Genomic DNA, 18,049 nt, shown 5'->3' with positions numbered 1-18,049 from the left:
TTTTTAAAGATATACTTATGTAAAATTTTAACAAAAACACCCATGGTACATATTGTTTAGGGCTACATACATTAATACCTGCTTGAATGAAATGAAATTGTTTATTTTATACTTCCAAAGGATGAAATATTAAAACTTTGTATAGTAAACCTAATGGTGAAATTCAGATACATACAAAGATGGTAATGATATACATCAGTTTTAGAATAAAGACCATCTCAGGGAAAGTAGGGAGAAGAGCTAGGAATGAGGCTTTTGGTGGATCCAAAAATTTGGAAAAATTAAGAAGTTTCTTGCAAAGGGTAGTGGTGTGTTGGTAGGTGAAAAGATGGAATTCAGATAGGGGATTGTTGTTCATTTTGTTTTGTTTTGTTTTTATGTTATAAAAGACTGTAACTTACCTGGATATTGAAGGAAAATATCCAGTACAGAGAAGTTGAAAATCCAGTAAGTGATGCTAACTGGCTCAGTTGGTGGAGCATTCAACTCTTGATCTCAGGGTCGTGAGTTCAAACTCCACACTGGGCATGGAGCCTACCTAAAAAAAAAAGAAAGAAAAGAAATCCAGTAGGAGATGGCAACTAGTTCAAATGTGAGGTGAAGAATCACCGAAGAGGGTATACTTGGGCCGGTACTGGAAAGTTTGAAGGTTATGCTTAATGAGTAGTGGAAGACTTAATATACAAATGGACAATGGCCAAACCATTTATAGCCATAGAATTCTGACCATAACCTCTGAAGCAATGAGCATGGAATGATCAGGACTTGGTCAATGCCTGCTGGTCTCCTTATTCATTTATTTATTGGCCTTCCCTTCCAACTCAGAACAAGAGAGAGCCACATGTGCTCCCTGAAGCAATCACATAAGATGTCTCATTTCCAGCTAGCATGCTTCCACCTTCCTCATGCCAACCACTGCCAGCCAGAGCATACCTGGAGTTTTTTGTTTGTTTGTTTTTAAAGATTTTATTTATTTATTTGAAAGACAGAGACCACAAGTAGGCAGAGAGGCAGGCAGAGAGAGAAGAGGAAGCAGGCTCCCTGCTGAGCAGAGAGCCCGATGTGGGGCTCAATCCCAGGACCTTGAGATCATGACCTGAGCTGAAGGCAGAGGTCCAACCCACTGAGCCACCCAGGCACCCCTGTTTGTTTGTTTTTAACGATGAAGCTTTCTTGCTTGCCTTTGGGTCTCTGCCAAAAGCAAGTGATGGTGGCTGACTCCTTTGCTATAGCAAGTTCTGAAAAAATAGCCTCTGTTTGTTCTCATTTGGGTGACATTCTTTTATGTCCACAGTGGAGAGATTGAATTCATGATTTTGAAGGTAGACTTCATGACCCTCTAAGTGAGAAGCTGAGGTAGAGTGAATCTATTGAAAGATGACGATGTCAAGAAACTGCAAAGACAAACTTTGGATGGATTGTCTTTGTAGATAATAAATTCAGAAAATTGGCTGCTTTGAGAATACCACTGTGGCCGAAAGCACTAACATCTTCAATAAATGAGGGAAAGTGGGTGGGAAGTCAACAGTAGCAAGAGATAGGCTGGGGTGGGGTGGGATATCACTGTTTTCATGCTGCCTGTAAGGTAGTACCCTTCAAGTCTTCCCTTAAAGGAATGCCAGGTAAGCTGAGGATCAACAGTGAAAAAGAGTAATGATCTCTGTCCTAATAGTGAGTGGAGGAAGCAGATATTAGAGTAAATGTGGTAACTCTCAGGGAACTATCATGGAGCACCACAAGATGGAACCTAGTCAAGATTTTGAGGGTAGAGATATTCAGAGGTTTCCTGGAGGCAGTGATAATTCTTACTGTGTCTTGAAGGATGAACAGAAAAGCACAGGGATAGAGAAGGTTTCATTGTTCTAATTTTATTTCTGTACTGAGACTACACTGTCTTAATTACTATGGCTTTGCAATAGGTCTTCAGAGGACAAGTTCCTTCATCTTATTCCTCTTCAGATTGGTTTGGTGATTCTTAACTTTATTCTTTCTCATTTCAATCTTATTTATTTATTTAATTTTAATTCACTTACTTGTTTGTTTGTTTGTTTGTTTTCCAGTAAGCTTACACCCAATGTGGAGCCTGAATGCATCAACCCAAGATCAAGAGTCGCATGCTCTACTGACTGAGCCTGCCAGGTACCCCATTTTTCATTTCAATTTTAGAATACACTTGTTAAGTTTCATGAAAATCTGATAAGATTTTGGTTAGACCTGCATAGTATTTAAACCTTTTTCTTCTTATTGAATTCTTATACATTCCTTAGGTGGCAGCTTTAAATTTTACCTTCCTCAAGAAGGCCTTTCCTGACTTCTAGGTAAAGTTAAATTTCCTTACTGCAAATTTCCACAGCAACCTGTACTTCTCATTAATTAACACAAATCAGACTTATAATTCTTTACTCAAAATCTCTCTCCAGGCCTGGGAAGTTCACAAGGATCACATCTGTTTAGTTCACCACAATATCCTCTAGCACACAGCCTAAAATAGTTCGTGCTTAAGCCATACTTTAAAAAATTTAAGCTAAAAATGTCAAAGAGTGTTAGCTGCTAGGGTTGAAGGGCTCAGGTTGTGAGTCTTCAGCATATAATATATGAGACAGAGATAAAAATTTGAATGAGATCCCTAACGAGGTTGAAGAGACACAGTAAAGAGATTAGCCTCCCAGGTAGTGGAAGAGATGCGGTGTCTATTTAACAGGAGAAAGATCAAAGAATGGTTAGTTGGTGAGTATTAACAGAGAGTTGATAGAGCTTTCCAGGCTCTATTATTATTATATCTTTCTTCTGTTATTATTTCTGATAATCTTCTACTCTTACTACTACTTCCCGTTCTTTCTAAAGTAAGAGATGAGGGGATTCTGTACTCATGAGGGAGAGGCAGCAGGATTGGAGATGAAAGAAGAGTGGAGAAGAGGGGTGAAGAATGGATGTGTGCACAGATTAGGGGATCCAAAGATTCCCTGGTCAGGATTAAGGGCCCAATGGATATTGGAAACCATGAATTCATATTGGTCCCAATCATACCAATCTGCACCGCATGGTTTTCTCCATGGGTCCACAGCAGCGCAGGTCCACCTACAGATGATATGAAATGTTGGATTGATCCAGGCTGGGATTTTTGCCAGACTGGTGCCCCGGAAGGACAATTAAACCAGTGAATTAAAAATATTGGTCAAAAGTGGTTGATAAGAAGAAAAGGAGTCAGGGAGAGAGACAGACAGACTTGAGACTAAAAGGGCATTTGGTCTGGTCTGTGACAGTTTTCTATTCCTGGTTTCCCAGCTATGTTTCCAACCCACGGGTTCAAGATTCCCCTGCATCGTTATGGTGAATTTGCTTTTTTGGCTGAAGGGAGTTGGAGGAGTTTCTGTTTCAAAATAGTCTTAACTAAGAAAATGTAATATAGGGACGCCTGGGTGGCTCAGTTGGTTAAGCAGCTGCCTTTGGCTCAGGTCATGATCCCAGCGTCCTGGGATCGAGTCCCACATCGGGCTCCTTGCTCATCAGGGAGACTGCTTCTCCCTCTGCCTCTGCCTGCCATTCTGTCTGCCTGTGCTTGCTCTCTCTCCCTCTCTCTCTCTCTGACAAATAAATAAATAAAATCTTAAAAAAAAAAAAAAAGAAAATGTAATATAGACTCTTGTATATCTCATACTGTGTTTTTGTTTTTCTTGTTTTGGGGGTTTGGAGGTAATGCAGAGCCAAAGTTGATCAGTTTTTCAAGCATTTGGGGCATTTCTGTTGAAATCATCTAACAGTTCTATTGCATAAAAGGCTGAGTTCTGGCAGATGATTTTGGAGTCATTGGGGCTTGGAGTCACCAATAGGGTTTGCAGGGATCCCTGCCTCCTTGCCTTACTGATCCTTTTCAGAAGCAGCCAGGACTTCATGCCTGGAGCTGCTGGGGTAGAAGGGCAGTTTCTTTGATTGGCTGAGGATCTTGTCCTGGGAAAAAAAGAAGGTGAGCTCTGTTCTTGGCTCTATCCAAGATCTTTCCTGACTTGTTTCCTATTGCAAACTGAATCACTCTTTTTTTTTTTTTTTAAAGGTTTTATTTATTTATTTGACAGACAGAGATCACAAGTAGGTAGAGAGGCGGGGATAGAGAGAGAGAGGGGGAAGCAGGCTCCCTGTGGAGCAGAGAGCCCGATGCGGGGCTCAATCCCAGGACCCTGAGATCATGACCTGAGCCGAAGGCAGAGGTTTAACCCACTGAGCCACCCAGGTGCCCCCTGAATCACTCTTGAGGTAGGTCATCAAGGCCACAGTCATCTGTCTCTTTCCAGGCTCTACCATCTCGAGATCATATCACAGACCTTTGTGTCTTTCTTCCCAAAGCCATCAGAGACAGGTTTACCGAAACATTTACCTTCTGTTTCCTACTTCATACAGACAATGCTAAATATAGCAACATGGGGCTCTGGGGCTGCTTGTTTGGGGATATACTTGATTGACATCTCTACAAGGCATTTAGTTTTAGTTTCCCACAACAGTAACACACAAACAACTTTCATTCTCCTTTTCTCAATTCTTCCTTTCAATTTAACAAGCTGCTCTCAAAGTAGGTTCTAAAAGGAGTCCTTGATATGCACAAAAGTGGTAATGTTATTAATTTAAATTCCATCAAGTGATATGTCATAATTTATTCAACTATTCCCCTCTGGTTGGACATCTTGATTATTTTTGCTATTTGATTTTATAATACTGTAAAGGATATCTTTATGCATAAAAGTTTTTCCATATTTAGGAAAATATGGGATTCTTCCTTAACTTTCCAGAGTTGTCAATACCACTAGCATGTGAATATTGTCTACTGCTTAGCCTGAAAGTGTAGAATAATGATATTTAACACCTGCCCTTTTTTTCCCCTCTCTGCTTAGTTTTCTTTGAATCTCTGACTTCTGTAAAATGCCGGCGAATTCCATTTTCCGCACTACCACTGCCATTTCTTGCCTGGGTAGACCTCCTTCCTGGATCTATAGTGATTTCCTTCTAGACCTTCTACACAGCAGTCATCCTTGCTTGGCCCAGTTTCCTGGATCCGATGACTTACTCTTTTGTCTTTTACGCTCTTATTTTGTTGGAGCGTATTCTCTAATGTCATGCTGATGAAGAATGTGAAGAAGAAAACATTGTGATACTATGCATATCTAAGTATATCTAAGTTAAAGCCATTTTTGAATTTTGAATTTTGAGGACAATGATCCGTTGCCTTCCAGCATGCTGTGTTTTGGAGAAATTCAACATGATTCCAACTCTCAGTCTTCTGTTTGCATTTTTTTTTCCTTTGAAAGCTTCTAGAATCATCTCTTTTTCCATGTTCTGAAATTTCAAGTTGATTTGTCTTAGTGTTGCTGTTTTTTAAATTTATTATATTGAGCACGCAGTATACTTTTTCTCATTGAGATACAACTGACACATAACATTATATTAGTTTTAGGTGTGCAATATAATGATTCCATAATTGCTTGTTCAATATGTGCTTTTATTTTGTTTTGTTTTGTTTCTTTAGATTTTTATTTATTTATTTGAGAGAGAGAGAGAGAGAGCATGAGAGAGAGAGAGAGAGAGAACATGCGCACGAGCAGCGGGAAGGGAGAAGCAGACTCCCGGCTAGGCAGGAAGTCTCTTGTGGGACTCAGTCCCAAGACTCGGGGATCATGACTTGAGCCAAAGGTAGACATTTAACCAACTGAGCCACACAGGTGCCCTTAATATGGACTTTTAAACTGGAGACTTGGCATTTCTTTCTTTTCCTTCCTTCCTTCTTTCCTTCTTTTCTTCCTTCCTCTTGTTCTTTCTTTCTTTTAAAGATTTATTTATTTATTTGAAAGAGAGAGAGAGCATGAGCAGGGGGCAGAGAGACAGGGAGAAAGAATCTCAGGTATACTCCATGCTGAGCACAGAGCCTGATGGGGGGGCTCGATCTCACCACCCCCAGATCACGACCTGAGCCTAAACCAAAAGTTGGGTGCTTAACCAACTGCGCCACCCAGGTGCCTTGTTGACTTTTTTTTCTGAAAAATATTCTTGTGCTGTTTCCTTAATAATTTTGTTGCCAATGTCTTCTCTTTGGGGAACTCTTTTAGGTAGATGTTGAAACTCTCAGATTAATACTTTAATTTTGTTATCTTTTATACTTTACCCTCATTTTTAATTTCCCAAATCACCTTTTGTTTCTACATTTTCTTCCTCCTCCCTTTCATTTCTTCCCTTTTCCTTCTTTCCTTCCTTCTGAGAGAATTTCAGTCTTCTTTCAAGGGATTAGACTCTTATTTCCCTGATAATATTAATTTACTTTTTGAAATTTTCTTCTACCATCTGCATTATCTGTTTCCTCTGAATTCTTTTCCTTCCCTTTCGGTTTATTTGTTTTGGCCTCTGTCTTTACTGTTGGAAGCTTTCCTCAAAGATCTGGTGATCCTTGGATGTTTGTTCAGGTTTTTAAATGAATCACTGCAAAGCTGATTGGAAACTGTGTGAGTGGGCAGGTCTTCTTAGCTTATGGGCTTATTTTTAGATTGAGGAGATAGTCAGCCAGCTTGTGGGCGTGGGTGTGGTCCCCAAATGTCAGTATGGGTAGGTATTTTCTCTGTAGCAATTTAGTTTATCTAGAGAGAGCCTCTAATCTGCCGCATGAGAAGGATAAGGTTGGCTGGTAGTGCTGTACCACAGGGTGAGGTAAGAGAGGGAGGAGTCTCACAGCTCTGGAGGCAGACTTTCCTTAAAGCCTCACCCTGCCTAGTGTTCCCCAGGAGCCTGTAAGGTTGTTTCTCCCCAGAAAAGCAATTGTGGGAATTGGGGAGGGCGGGTGCTTGACTGATGGGAGTGGAAGAAGGCTTATAGGGCTAACTGCTTCTTTTTCAGTCTTTTCAGACACCCTTCATTGCTTTCAGGGCCCCATTCCTACCACTGCCTTCTAGGGACCAGGCTTCAATGCTTAAGCCTTTCTGGAGTGAGTTGTCTTGCTTCTTGAGAACACTCTCCAACAAAGTTTGGCCTTTTTCTGCTCTGCTAATTTATTTATTTTAATTTTTAATGGTTTTATTTATTTATTAGCGAGAGAGGGAGAGAGAACACGATTGGGGGAGGGAAGGGGTAAAGGGAGAAGGAGAAGCAGACTCCCAGCTGAGCAGGGAGCCCGACTAGGGTCTGAGCCACCCAGGCTCTCCAACCCCTCTGCAAATTTAGTTATCGTTTCTCTACCAGCTTTTGGTCTTCATTTGCTGTGGGTTGGGGGTACAGATATTTCCTAGTCTTGTTGAAGATGGGGTTTGTGTTTCTATTGCTTATTCTGATTGTATTTGGAGAAGATTTCCAAAAGAAGAGGTTAGACAGGTCAATGTTCAGCCATCTTGATTCTGGATATTATGGAAGTGACGTCCTAGCATTTGCCTTGCTCACTACTATCCAAACTTACTTGAAAAAAATATAAGTATTTTGAAGGCAGTTCTGTCTGCATGCACTCTTTGCTCAGTTTCAATGCCAAATAATGTTATGCCTAGCTATATTGGAGCCTGAGACAAAAGAGAAGATTAGCAATACTGATGCTATCTTTATTTAAAGTCAAACTATTTCGGGGGCTCCTGGGTTGTTCAGTCATTAAGCAACTGCCTTCAGCTCAGGTCATGATCGCAGGGTCCTGGGATCAAGCCACACATCGGGCTCCCTGCTCAGCGGGGAACTGCTTCTCCCTCTCCTGCTCCCCCTCTTGTGTTCCCTCTCTGTCTCTCTCTCTGTCAAAGAAATAAAATCTTTTAAGAAAATAAAAATAAAGTTTTGCCATTTTGTTCATTACGGGGGTGTTTGTACCAAATTTGTGTTTTAAAAATATTGCATTAAAGTATTATTTGTTTTGATGACTGAGTTTTTATTTATTTATTTATTTATTTATTTAAGATTTTTTTTTTTTTTTTTTTTTTGACAGATCACAAGTAGGCAGAGAGGCAGGCAGAGAGAGACAGAAGGAGGAGGCAGGCTCCCTGCTGAGCAGAGAGCCCGATGCAGGGCTCGATCCCAGGACCCTGGAATCATGACCTGAGCTGAAGGCAGAGGCTTTAACCACTGAGCCACCCAGGCGCCCCATGACTGAGTTTTTAAATTTTCCACCCTACTTGAATGACTTACTTGCTTCACTCTAATCCTGGTTCAGGGGTGGGAGTGGGGTTAAGCACATTCTTTTTTTTTTTTTTTTTATAGTATTTATTTATTTGAGAGATAGAGTGAGCGAGCGAGAGATCACACCGAAGCAGGGGCAGAGCAAGGAGCCCGAGGCGGGGCTCCATCTCAGGACGCTGGGATCATGACCTGAGCCAAAGGCAGACACTTAACTCACTGAGCCACTCAGGCGCCCCAGGGTATCACATTCTTCATCAGCTGCTGTCCCCACCATAAACCACTACAAATAAACATAGAATCTAAGTAGAAGCAGCCTACTTGCCATGTAAACTTTCAGCTTCAAGGAAAATCCCACAGTCAGCCTTCCAACCCGTTTGCCATCCTTAGAGCTCCTACCTAGCTACTCGAGTCCTCTCCTTTGTTCATAGCAATAGTTGGTGTCTTCTAGAAAATAGAGGGCTGTGTCCAAGTGAGTTCCTCCCAATATAATTGAGGTATCTGAGTTTTATTGATACATGTTACAAAATGTTAAAGGACAGATGTGGCACTGCCATAATAATCAGGTCCACAGCTTTTTTTATTTTTGCTAAGATGCCATGACAGCAACAAAATCAAAAGTATTTCTTCTAAATATTTGGGGTGTTTTTTTGCTAAAAAAAAAAAACTTGAAATGAAGTAAAGGAAATAAAAATTCTTCAGGCAATTCTATATCCATTATTAAATATGGGCAAGTGTCAGAAAAGGATCCTTCCTTCTTTATTTTTTTTTTTTAAAGCTTTTATTTATTTTATTTTGAGAGACAGGGAACATGCAGGGGGTGGGGAAGGGCAGAGGGGAAAGAGAGAGAGACAGAGAGAGAAAGATAAGTAAACTTCCTGCTGAGCAAGAAGCCCCACTTGGGGCATAATACCAGAACCCAAAGATCATAACCTGAGCTCTAGGCAGATGCTTAACCGACTGAGCCACCCGGGCACCCCAGAATCCTCCTTTCTTAATTACAAGGTTTTTGTTGCTAAGTGGGAGATGGAGGAGGAAGGTGTTCGGGCTGCTACAGGGTACTATGATGCAATGAGACTGAATTTTTAAATTCTTTTTAATTCTTCTTTTAATTAGTTGTGGTGATGTAGGCAAGTCTTTTAGACCACTGTGCATTGCCACGTGAAGAACAGTCATGTTAAAGGTATAGGGGCAGACAAATTTTCCTTTCTTCCCTTTTGTGTTCTTCAGCTGGTCTGATAATCACATTGACATAAGACAGATTAACAGGACAAAAACAAGTTAGATTTCCCAGGTGCCAGAGCCCCAGCGATCTGAGACTCAAGGGCATGTCAGGGAGTTGAGGCTTATTTGCCATCCTCTGCTGAGGAATGGAATAGTGGCCTGGGGCTTCAAAGGGGAGGAGGATAATTCACAGGACGATAAGAAAACCATGTTGGTAATTAGCTGTTGTCTTGCCACACAGATCTATGTCTTTCAGATAAAAAGTTGTCTCTGGTAATAGCTCTCTTTCTGGGCCAGGCCCCCAATCGAAATTCTTGGAGGTCGTTAAGGAAGAAGTAGAAGTTTGTCTTGGGTCTGTTGGGTCTCGGTTGACTTCAGCTTAAAATAATCTTCAGCCCAAGTGACATTTTTTGGGGTGGCATATTCTGCTCCCCTTCAGTCCTGCCTTCGAAACTTCCCCAAGAAGCTTCAGAGTTGAGGAGCTGAGTTGGTAGATTGTTTCGTCTCATGGAACTTGTCTGTTCGTGCTAAGGGTAGGTCGCTTCACTTAGACAGCTCTGTCTCATTTCCGGAAGCAGAGATGTGGAGGACTCCCATAGTGAGACCTGTGGTTCAAACAATCCGGTATTTGATAAAAGGCATTTCTATGGAAACAGAAGAAAAACAATGGTTAATAATTGGAGCGGATTATAATGTCTGTGTCTGGGTTCTGAAGGCAGCCCATCGAGAAGCTCTTTAGATGTCAGCCTAGAAGCGTCTTCAGATGGAATAAGGGCTGGCAGTGACAACTGGATAGACTTTTCTTGCCTGGAGTCTGAATGCTGGTAGTGGTCTCTCTGAGTAGCCGCACAGCAATAGGCATGAAAACTGTCCATACATGAGCTGTTGTGGTGATTTCTCTGAAGTTTATAAATATCACTTACATGGCTTTGAGGAAAGGGTGGTTTTAGTTTTTAATGATTCCCAATCAGAAAGGTGAGAGAAAATTGAAAATGTTAATTAGGAGAGTTGTGGTCATATATTTTAAGAAGCTAGAAGAATTCAGGATCTAGTCTACTGTATGGGTAGAAAACAAAACCTCAAAGATAATTAATAGCACTAGAATTTTATATCCATAAATTATGTTTTACTGAAACATAATTTTTCTTTCTCTAATCACTCCCACTTTTATCAAAGATAACCACAGTAAGACTAATTTGTTTGCAAATTAAGTCTAGTTTCAATAAACGGGACCTGACTATTTATATAAGTGTAGCAAAAATAGTGATTTATCATACAGGTTTTCTTAAATCTGCTTTGCTGGAACTTTTCATAAGGACTCTTAGATTGGTCTTTGAAAAACCTCTTAAGGCTAGGAAGACAAGCCACATACTCACCATCTGACTCCACCTGCAATACCTATAGATTTGAATAAATTACTTTCTTTTCAAGGTACCCCAAATATTCTGAGGTTTCTGGGACTGCCAGGAAGTGGTCTTCCTTACTCACCTGGTAAGGCTGTCAGGAACTCTGTAAGCAAGGTAGCAGGCCAAGTTTTCCAAGAGGCTTTGTTAGCTCCATAAAGTCAACTATAGTCCCTTAAAGCTGTCTGGTCATATCTGAATCCACACACATTCTCAACATAGTCATTCCAGCCAAAGCCTTGGTTAAATAAGCAATATTTCCAATTGTGTCCTGTTACAAGGACAATAAACTCTTAGTGAATTTTTGCAAATAACTAACTATATTGCCATGAAAAGAGGACTCAAGAGTTTCTGAGTTCTGGGGGATCCGCTAGGGAGAAAGGGTAATGTTTCATCTTTGTTACAAAGGTATATTTTACCAAACTGCTCTAAGTCATAGATAGCTTAAGAAAAGACAGTTCCTTAAATCTAGAAAAATAAAACATTAAGGAACCAGCAATGTTTCAAGCAAAATGTCATAAAAAGATTATAATCATCCTCCCCAGTTCCTTCAATCCCATTTAAGTAATATTTGTTCTGCTTCAGTCCAGGGTTTTCATTAGTTTTGGAAATTCTTATCCAATTCAGTTTATGATCACAAGAGTTATCAGAAACCTGTACTTGTCAAAGTTCTTTCCATGAATCTCCTTGAAGATGAAGAACTTGAAGGAACACTATTACAAAAGCATCCGAGTAAAACAACTGTAAATGACAAAAGACCTAAAGATGGTGGTTAAAGATCTGATGAGATTTCATTATAATGCAGCTGACAAGGAAATCTGTTTATTTCTGTGACATACATTTTAAGATAATAACTGGAATTATGATGATAGCATTATACCAGGATATATCAGGTTTCTAGGCATTTCATACAAGATCAGGAATGCTTATATATATTTTTAAAGATTTTATTTATTTATTTGACCAAGATCACAAGTAGGCAGAGAGGCAGGCAGAGAGAGAGGAGGAAGCAGGCTCCCTGCTGAGCAGAGAGCCCGATGTGGGACTCGATCCCAGGATCCTGAGATCATGACCTGAGCCGAAGGCAGAGGGTTAACCCACTGAGCCACCCAGGCACCCCCCAAAATATCAAAAAGTTAAAAAAATTTTTTTTCAAGTAGGATCATAGGTTACTACGAAACAATACTTAGTAACCCATTTAACCATAGTGACAATTAAAGATTCTGCAGACAAATACAAAAGAAAGTTAAATAGTTGTTTTAAAAAAAAAAAAAAAAGCCTAACTCTTCCGATAGAGAAGATTCAGCTTTCTTTCTTTTTTCTTTCTTTCTATAAGATTCTATTTGGGGGACATTTGGGTAAATCAGTCAGCTTTCAGCTCAGATCATGATTCCAGGGATCGAGTCCTGAGTCCTGCATCAGGCTCCTTGATCAACATGGAGCCTGCTTCTCCCTCTGCCTAATGCTCCCTGCCTTGTGTGTGTACTCTTTCTCTCTCTCTGACAAATAAATAAATAAAATCTTTTTAAAAAATAAAATTTTATTTTTAAGTAATCTCTACATCCAGTATGGGGCTTGGACTTAAAACCCTAAGATCAAGAGTTGCATGCTCTACTGATTGTACCAGCCAGGTACCCCAAGATTCAGCAAATATTGGATAAAGACAACATGAGAAATTATTTTGACAAGAAGAATCTTTGTTTTCTAGGCAGATTACTTTAATAGGTAAAGAAAAACATTTTATAATTTCCTATTAAGAGCAGACCAATAGTCTAAGAAAACTTTGTTCTTAGAGAGAAAACTAAATTCTAATTTTGCACCAGCTTACTTTTCATATTAAAATTCATTCACTTAATTAAATTCATTTCAATCTTAGCCAGCCCTGACCATGCATAAAATTTCTTTCTAAAGCTTCCTTTTCCAAAACGCTTCTACAATTTTCAGATTTTATCTTAAACGTTTTCCCCTGTTTCCTGTTTTGAAATAGCCAGTCTCTCTTTAGGACAAAATTACCTTCTTTTCTCCTAATAAAAAAGCATTTCTCTTCCTTATATCTCTTTTATTGAAAATACACACACACACACGCACACACAAGAAAACACACATTCTACTTCACTTGCATCCCTAGATATATGCCCTATTATTTCTAGTAGGTTTAATTACATATATTAGAATTTCTTTACAAGGAGATAACATTTTAAAAATGTTTTAATTCCAGTATAGTTAACATACAGTGTTATATTAGTATCAGGTGTATAATATAGTGATTCAATAATTCTATATATTACTCAGTGCTCATCATAATAAGTGTACTATTTAATCCAATTACCTATTTCACCCAACTCCCCACCGGCCTCCCCGCTGGTACCCAACAATTTGTTCTCTATATTTAAGAGTCTGTTTTGGGGGCCCCTGGGTGGCGCAGTTGGTTAAGTGTCCAACTCTTGGTTTCCACTTGGGTCCTGATCTCAAGGTCATGAGATTGGGCCCCAAGTTGGACTCTACACTGAACGCAGAGTTTGCTAAAGTTTCTTCCTCCCTTTCCCTCTGCCTTTCCCCTCACTTGCTGGCTCTCTAAAATAAATAAATAAATCTTTTTAAAAAAGAGTCTGTTTTTTGGTTTGTCTCTTTTTTTCTTTGTTCATTTATTTCATTTGTTAAATTCCACAAATGAGTGAAATCATGGTATTTGTTTCCGACTGACTTATTTTGCTTAGCATTACACTTTCTAAGTCCATCCATGTCATTGCAGATGGCAGGATTTCATTATTTTCTATGGTTAACCTTCTGCTCTGTGTGTGTGTGTGTGTGTGTGTGTGTGTGTGTGTAATCTCTTTTTCATCTATTGATGGACCTTGGGATGCTTCCATATCCTGGCTATTGTAAATAATGCTGCTATAAACATAGAGGTGCATATATCTTTTCAAATTAGTGTTTTCATATTCTTTGGGTAAATACCTAGTAGTGGAATTACTGGATCATATGGTAGTTCTTTTTTTAATTTTCTGAGACACCACCATTCTGTTTTCCACAAAGGCTGTACCAGTTTGCATTCCCACCAACAGTGCATGAGTTTTCCTTTTTCTCCACATCCTCGCCAACCCTTCTTACTTCTCGTGTTTTTGATTTCAGCCATTCTGACCAGTGTGCGGTGATACCTCATTGTAGCTTTGATTTGCATTTCTCGATGATGAGTGATATTGAGCATCTTTTCATTTAACTTTTGGCTACCTGTATGTCTTCTTTGGAGAAATATCTGTTCATGTCTTCAGCCAATTTTTTAATTGGATTATTTGTTTCTTGTTTATTGAGTTGTATATATTCTTCATTTATTTTTGATACTAACCCATCATCAGATATGTCATTTGCAAATATCTTCTCCCATTCAGTGGGTTATCCTTTAGTTTTGTTGTTTGTTTCTTTTTGTTGTGCAGAAGATTTTTATTTTGATGTAATCCCAATAGTTTATTTCTGTTTTGATCTTTCTTGCCCCAGGAGACATACCTAGAAAAATGTAGTTATGGCTGATGTCAGAGAAATTACTGCCTGTGCTGTCTTCTAGGATTCTTAAAGGTTTCAGGTCTCACATTAAGGTCCTTAATCCATTTTGAGTTAATTTTTGAGTATGGTGCAAGAAAGTGGTCCAGTTTCATTTTTTTTGCATTCAGCTATCCAGTTTTCTCAACACCATTTGTTAAAGAGATTGTCTTTTTTCCTATTGCGTATTTTTGCCTTCTTTGTTAAAGATTAATTGACCATATATTCATGAGTTATTTCTGGGCTATTTTGTTCTATTGATTCATGTGTCTATTTTTTTTAAAGATTTTATTTATTTATTTAACAGACAGAGATCACAAGTAGGCAGAGAGGCAGGCAGAGAGAGAGGAGGAAGCAGGCTCCCTGCCAAGCAGAGAGCCTGATGTGGGGCTTGATCCCAGGACCCTGGGATCATGACCTGAGCCGAAGGCACAGGCCTTAACCCACTGACCCACTCAGGCACCCGTCATGTGTCTATTTTTGTGCCAATAGCATACTATTTTGACTACTAGAGCTTTGTAGTGTATCTTGAAGACTGGGATTGTGATACCTCCAGTTTTGTTTTCAAGATTGATTTGGCTATTCAGGATCTTTTGTGGTTCCATATAAATTTTAGGATTGTTTGTTCTAGTTCTGTGAAAAATGATGTTGGCATTTTGATAGGGATTACATTAAACCATAGATTGCTCAATCCATGAGCATGAAATATCTTTCTGTTTGTGTCATTTTAAATTTCTTTCTTCAGTGTTTTGTAGTTTTCAAAGTATAGGTCTTTCACCTCTTCATTTAAATTTATTCCTAGATATTTTATTATTTTTAGATATAATTGTAAAAAATGGGATTATTTTCTTAATTTTTCTTTCTGTTGTTTCATTATTAATAGATAGAAATGCAACAGATTTCTGTACAATGATTTTGTATCCTGCAACCTTACTGAATTTCTTCAGTTCTAACAGTTTTTGGGTGGAGTCTTCAGGATTTTGTATATATAGTGTCATGTCATCTGCAAATAGTGGAAATTTTACTTCTACCTTACCAATTTGGATGCCTTTTATTTATTTTTTTTCTTGTCTGATTGTTGTGGCTAGAACTTCCAGTACTATGTAGAATAAAAGTGGTGAGAGTGGACATCCTTCTCTTGTTTCTGATCTCAAGGCAAAAGCTCTCAGTTTTTCAACTTTGAGTATGATATTAGCTGTGGGTTTTTCATATATGGCCTTTATTATGTTGAAGTATGATCCTTCTAATCCTACTTTGTTGAGGGTTTTTATCTTGAATGGATGAGGTATTTTGTAAAATGCTTTTTCTGCATAAATGGAAATGATCACATATTTTTTATCCTTTCTCTTGTTGATTTGATGTATCACACTGATTGCAAATATTGAACCATACTTGCATCCGAGGAATAAATCCCATTCGATCATGGTGAATGCTATTTTTAATGTATTATTGATTCAGTTTGTTAATATTTTGTTGAGGATATTTGCATCTATGTTCATTAGAGATATTGGCCTGTAATTCTCTTTTTTTTGTAGTTCCTAATCTTGTTTTGGTGTCAGTATAATGTTGGCTTCATAGAACAAATTTGGAAGCTTTCCTTCATCTTCTATTTTATGGAATAATTTGAAAAGAATTATTTAAATGTTGGGTAAAATATATATTTTAGAATTTTTTAACCCTTAAAAACCTTCATTTTTAGTGAAAGTAAAGAACTGAACAATCATGAACTGCCTTTTGTATTAGAATTCTGTGGCCTGGCAAATTTATGAATACTTTTTATAATTTTTGGAAACATGCTTTCTCATAGTAAATTTCTCAGCATAGCACCAAACATGTTTATGAATACATCCAAATGTCTTTAGTTCCTCTGTAAAAGGAAGCAAAAAGTGGGTAAATCTATTTTCAGCAATTAATGTTTCAGTATTTTATCTTAGTTGGAAATGATCTGGATATTTAATGAATTTAACTCAATCTTTAACTTACCTTAGCAAAATTTAAGGCTTCAGGTTACCAAGAAGATTTGGGGAAACCATTTAAAAAGTTCACCTAAGACACATCTGGGTGGCTCTGTTGGTTGAGTGTCCAACTCTTGGTTTTGGTTCAGGTCATGATCTCAGGGTCTTGGGGTCAAGCCCTGTGTTGGCTCTGCACTGAGCTCCATAGAGGAGTCTGCTTGAGATTCTCTCCCTTTCTCTCTGCTCTTCCCTCTGCTCACAACCACAGGCGTGTGCTCACTCTCTCTCTCTCAAATAAGTAAATAAATAAAATCTTTAAAAAAAGAAGTTCATCTAAAACTTTTTTATCCGGGGGCGCCTGGGTAGCTCAGTCATTAAGCATTTGCTTTCGGCTCAGGTCATGATCCCAGGGTCCTGGGATAGAGCCCCACATCTGGCTCTCTGCTGGGGGTGGGGGGATGCTTCTCCCTCTCCCACTCCCCTTGCTTGTGTTCTCTCTCTCACTGTGTCTCTCTCTATCAAATAAATAAATAAAATCTTAAAAAAAAAACAAAAAAACTTTTTTATCCTAATTATATGTATTTAATTTATTTCTTCTTAACAATTATGCTTAGGACACTCACACAAACTTCTTGAGATATCAGATGAGGTCAGCCATCGTACCAACCTCTTCTTCTTGCTGACAAATTTTGTAAAAGATAACATGAACTCATCTGATCTTTAGGAACCCTAGATAGAATAAAAGTATTATAAGGCAGGTAACCCTAAAGATCTATTTTAACTAAATCAAGCAACTTAAACTGGCTGCAGTTATTTTCCCAGATGATAAGAACCTGAAAAACATTTGGGCTAATTTGTATTCTACTTCTGAAAATTTTTAGGAATACTTAATTTATATAAACAAATTTCTTTAAATCAATTAAATGAGCTCTTTTATAGATTAATTTTAGTATACCATCTGGAGGTAGAAAATGCCACATATTTATAACACATGTATATATAGACATACAAATAGAAACAGAAATGTTATAGCTTCCGTTTTAAAGTTACTGCCATGAATCAGATATAATAATATAAAACTCACTAGTTATAGGGAGAGTTAGGTATAACCCATATTTCTGGCAGATAGAATAAATATATGCTACCTGCTCAGATGGTTAAAGCTTTTTAAAAACCAGTAGTTCTGGAGAAGACACATAAGGGCTTTTTCATTTGTCTGAGTTTCAAATGAGCTTTCCCTCTTTCATTCTTCTTCTGATAAGAATTACTTTTCTGAAGTTTGTACTTTATAGAAATGGCCTAGACAAGTTAACATTTACATCACAAAGACACAGAGAAAGAACACATGCTTTCCCCGAGAAGGTCTTGGTTTTCTGAGGCCAATATTTATAAGCCTTTTGACATAAATTGGGGAGATTTGGAAGTTTGTAAAAAGGAATAGGTAGGGGCACCTGGGTGGCTCAGTGGGTTAAAGCCTCTGCCTTCAGCTCAGGTCATGATCTCAGGGTCCTGGGATAGAGCTCTGCATCCGGCTTTCTGGTCAGCAGGGAGCCTGCTTCGCAACCCCCCCTCACCTGCCTCTCTGCCTGCTTGTGATCTCTGTCAAATAAATAAATAAGATCTTAAAAAAAAAAAAAAAGGAATAGGTGAACTTTGAACTGTTTCTAGAGCTGCATTTGTAGTTTCACAAGGATTTGTAAGGTAAGGACAGTTGCTCTCAAGTCTTCAAAGAATTAGGTTGCAACCTACCTGATATCCTAGGTTGATTCACCCATCCAGCTGGTTTTCTTGGATTTGCTTCACAATTCAAAC

Source organism: Enhydra lutris, unplaced genomic scaffold (assembly GCF_002288905.1).
Source record: "Enhydra lutris kenyoni isolate GAN:26980312 unplaced genomic scaffold, ASM228890v2 scaffoldscaffold21, whole genome shotgun sequence".
Lineage (NCBI taxonomy): Eukaryota > Metazoa > Chordata > Mammalia > Carnivora > Mustelidae > Enhydra > Enhydra lutris.
This window is presented reverse-complemented; position numbering follows the sequence as displayed.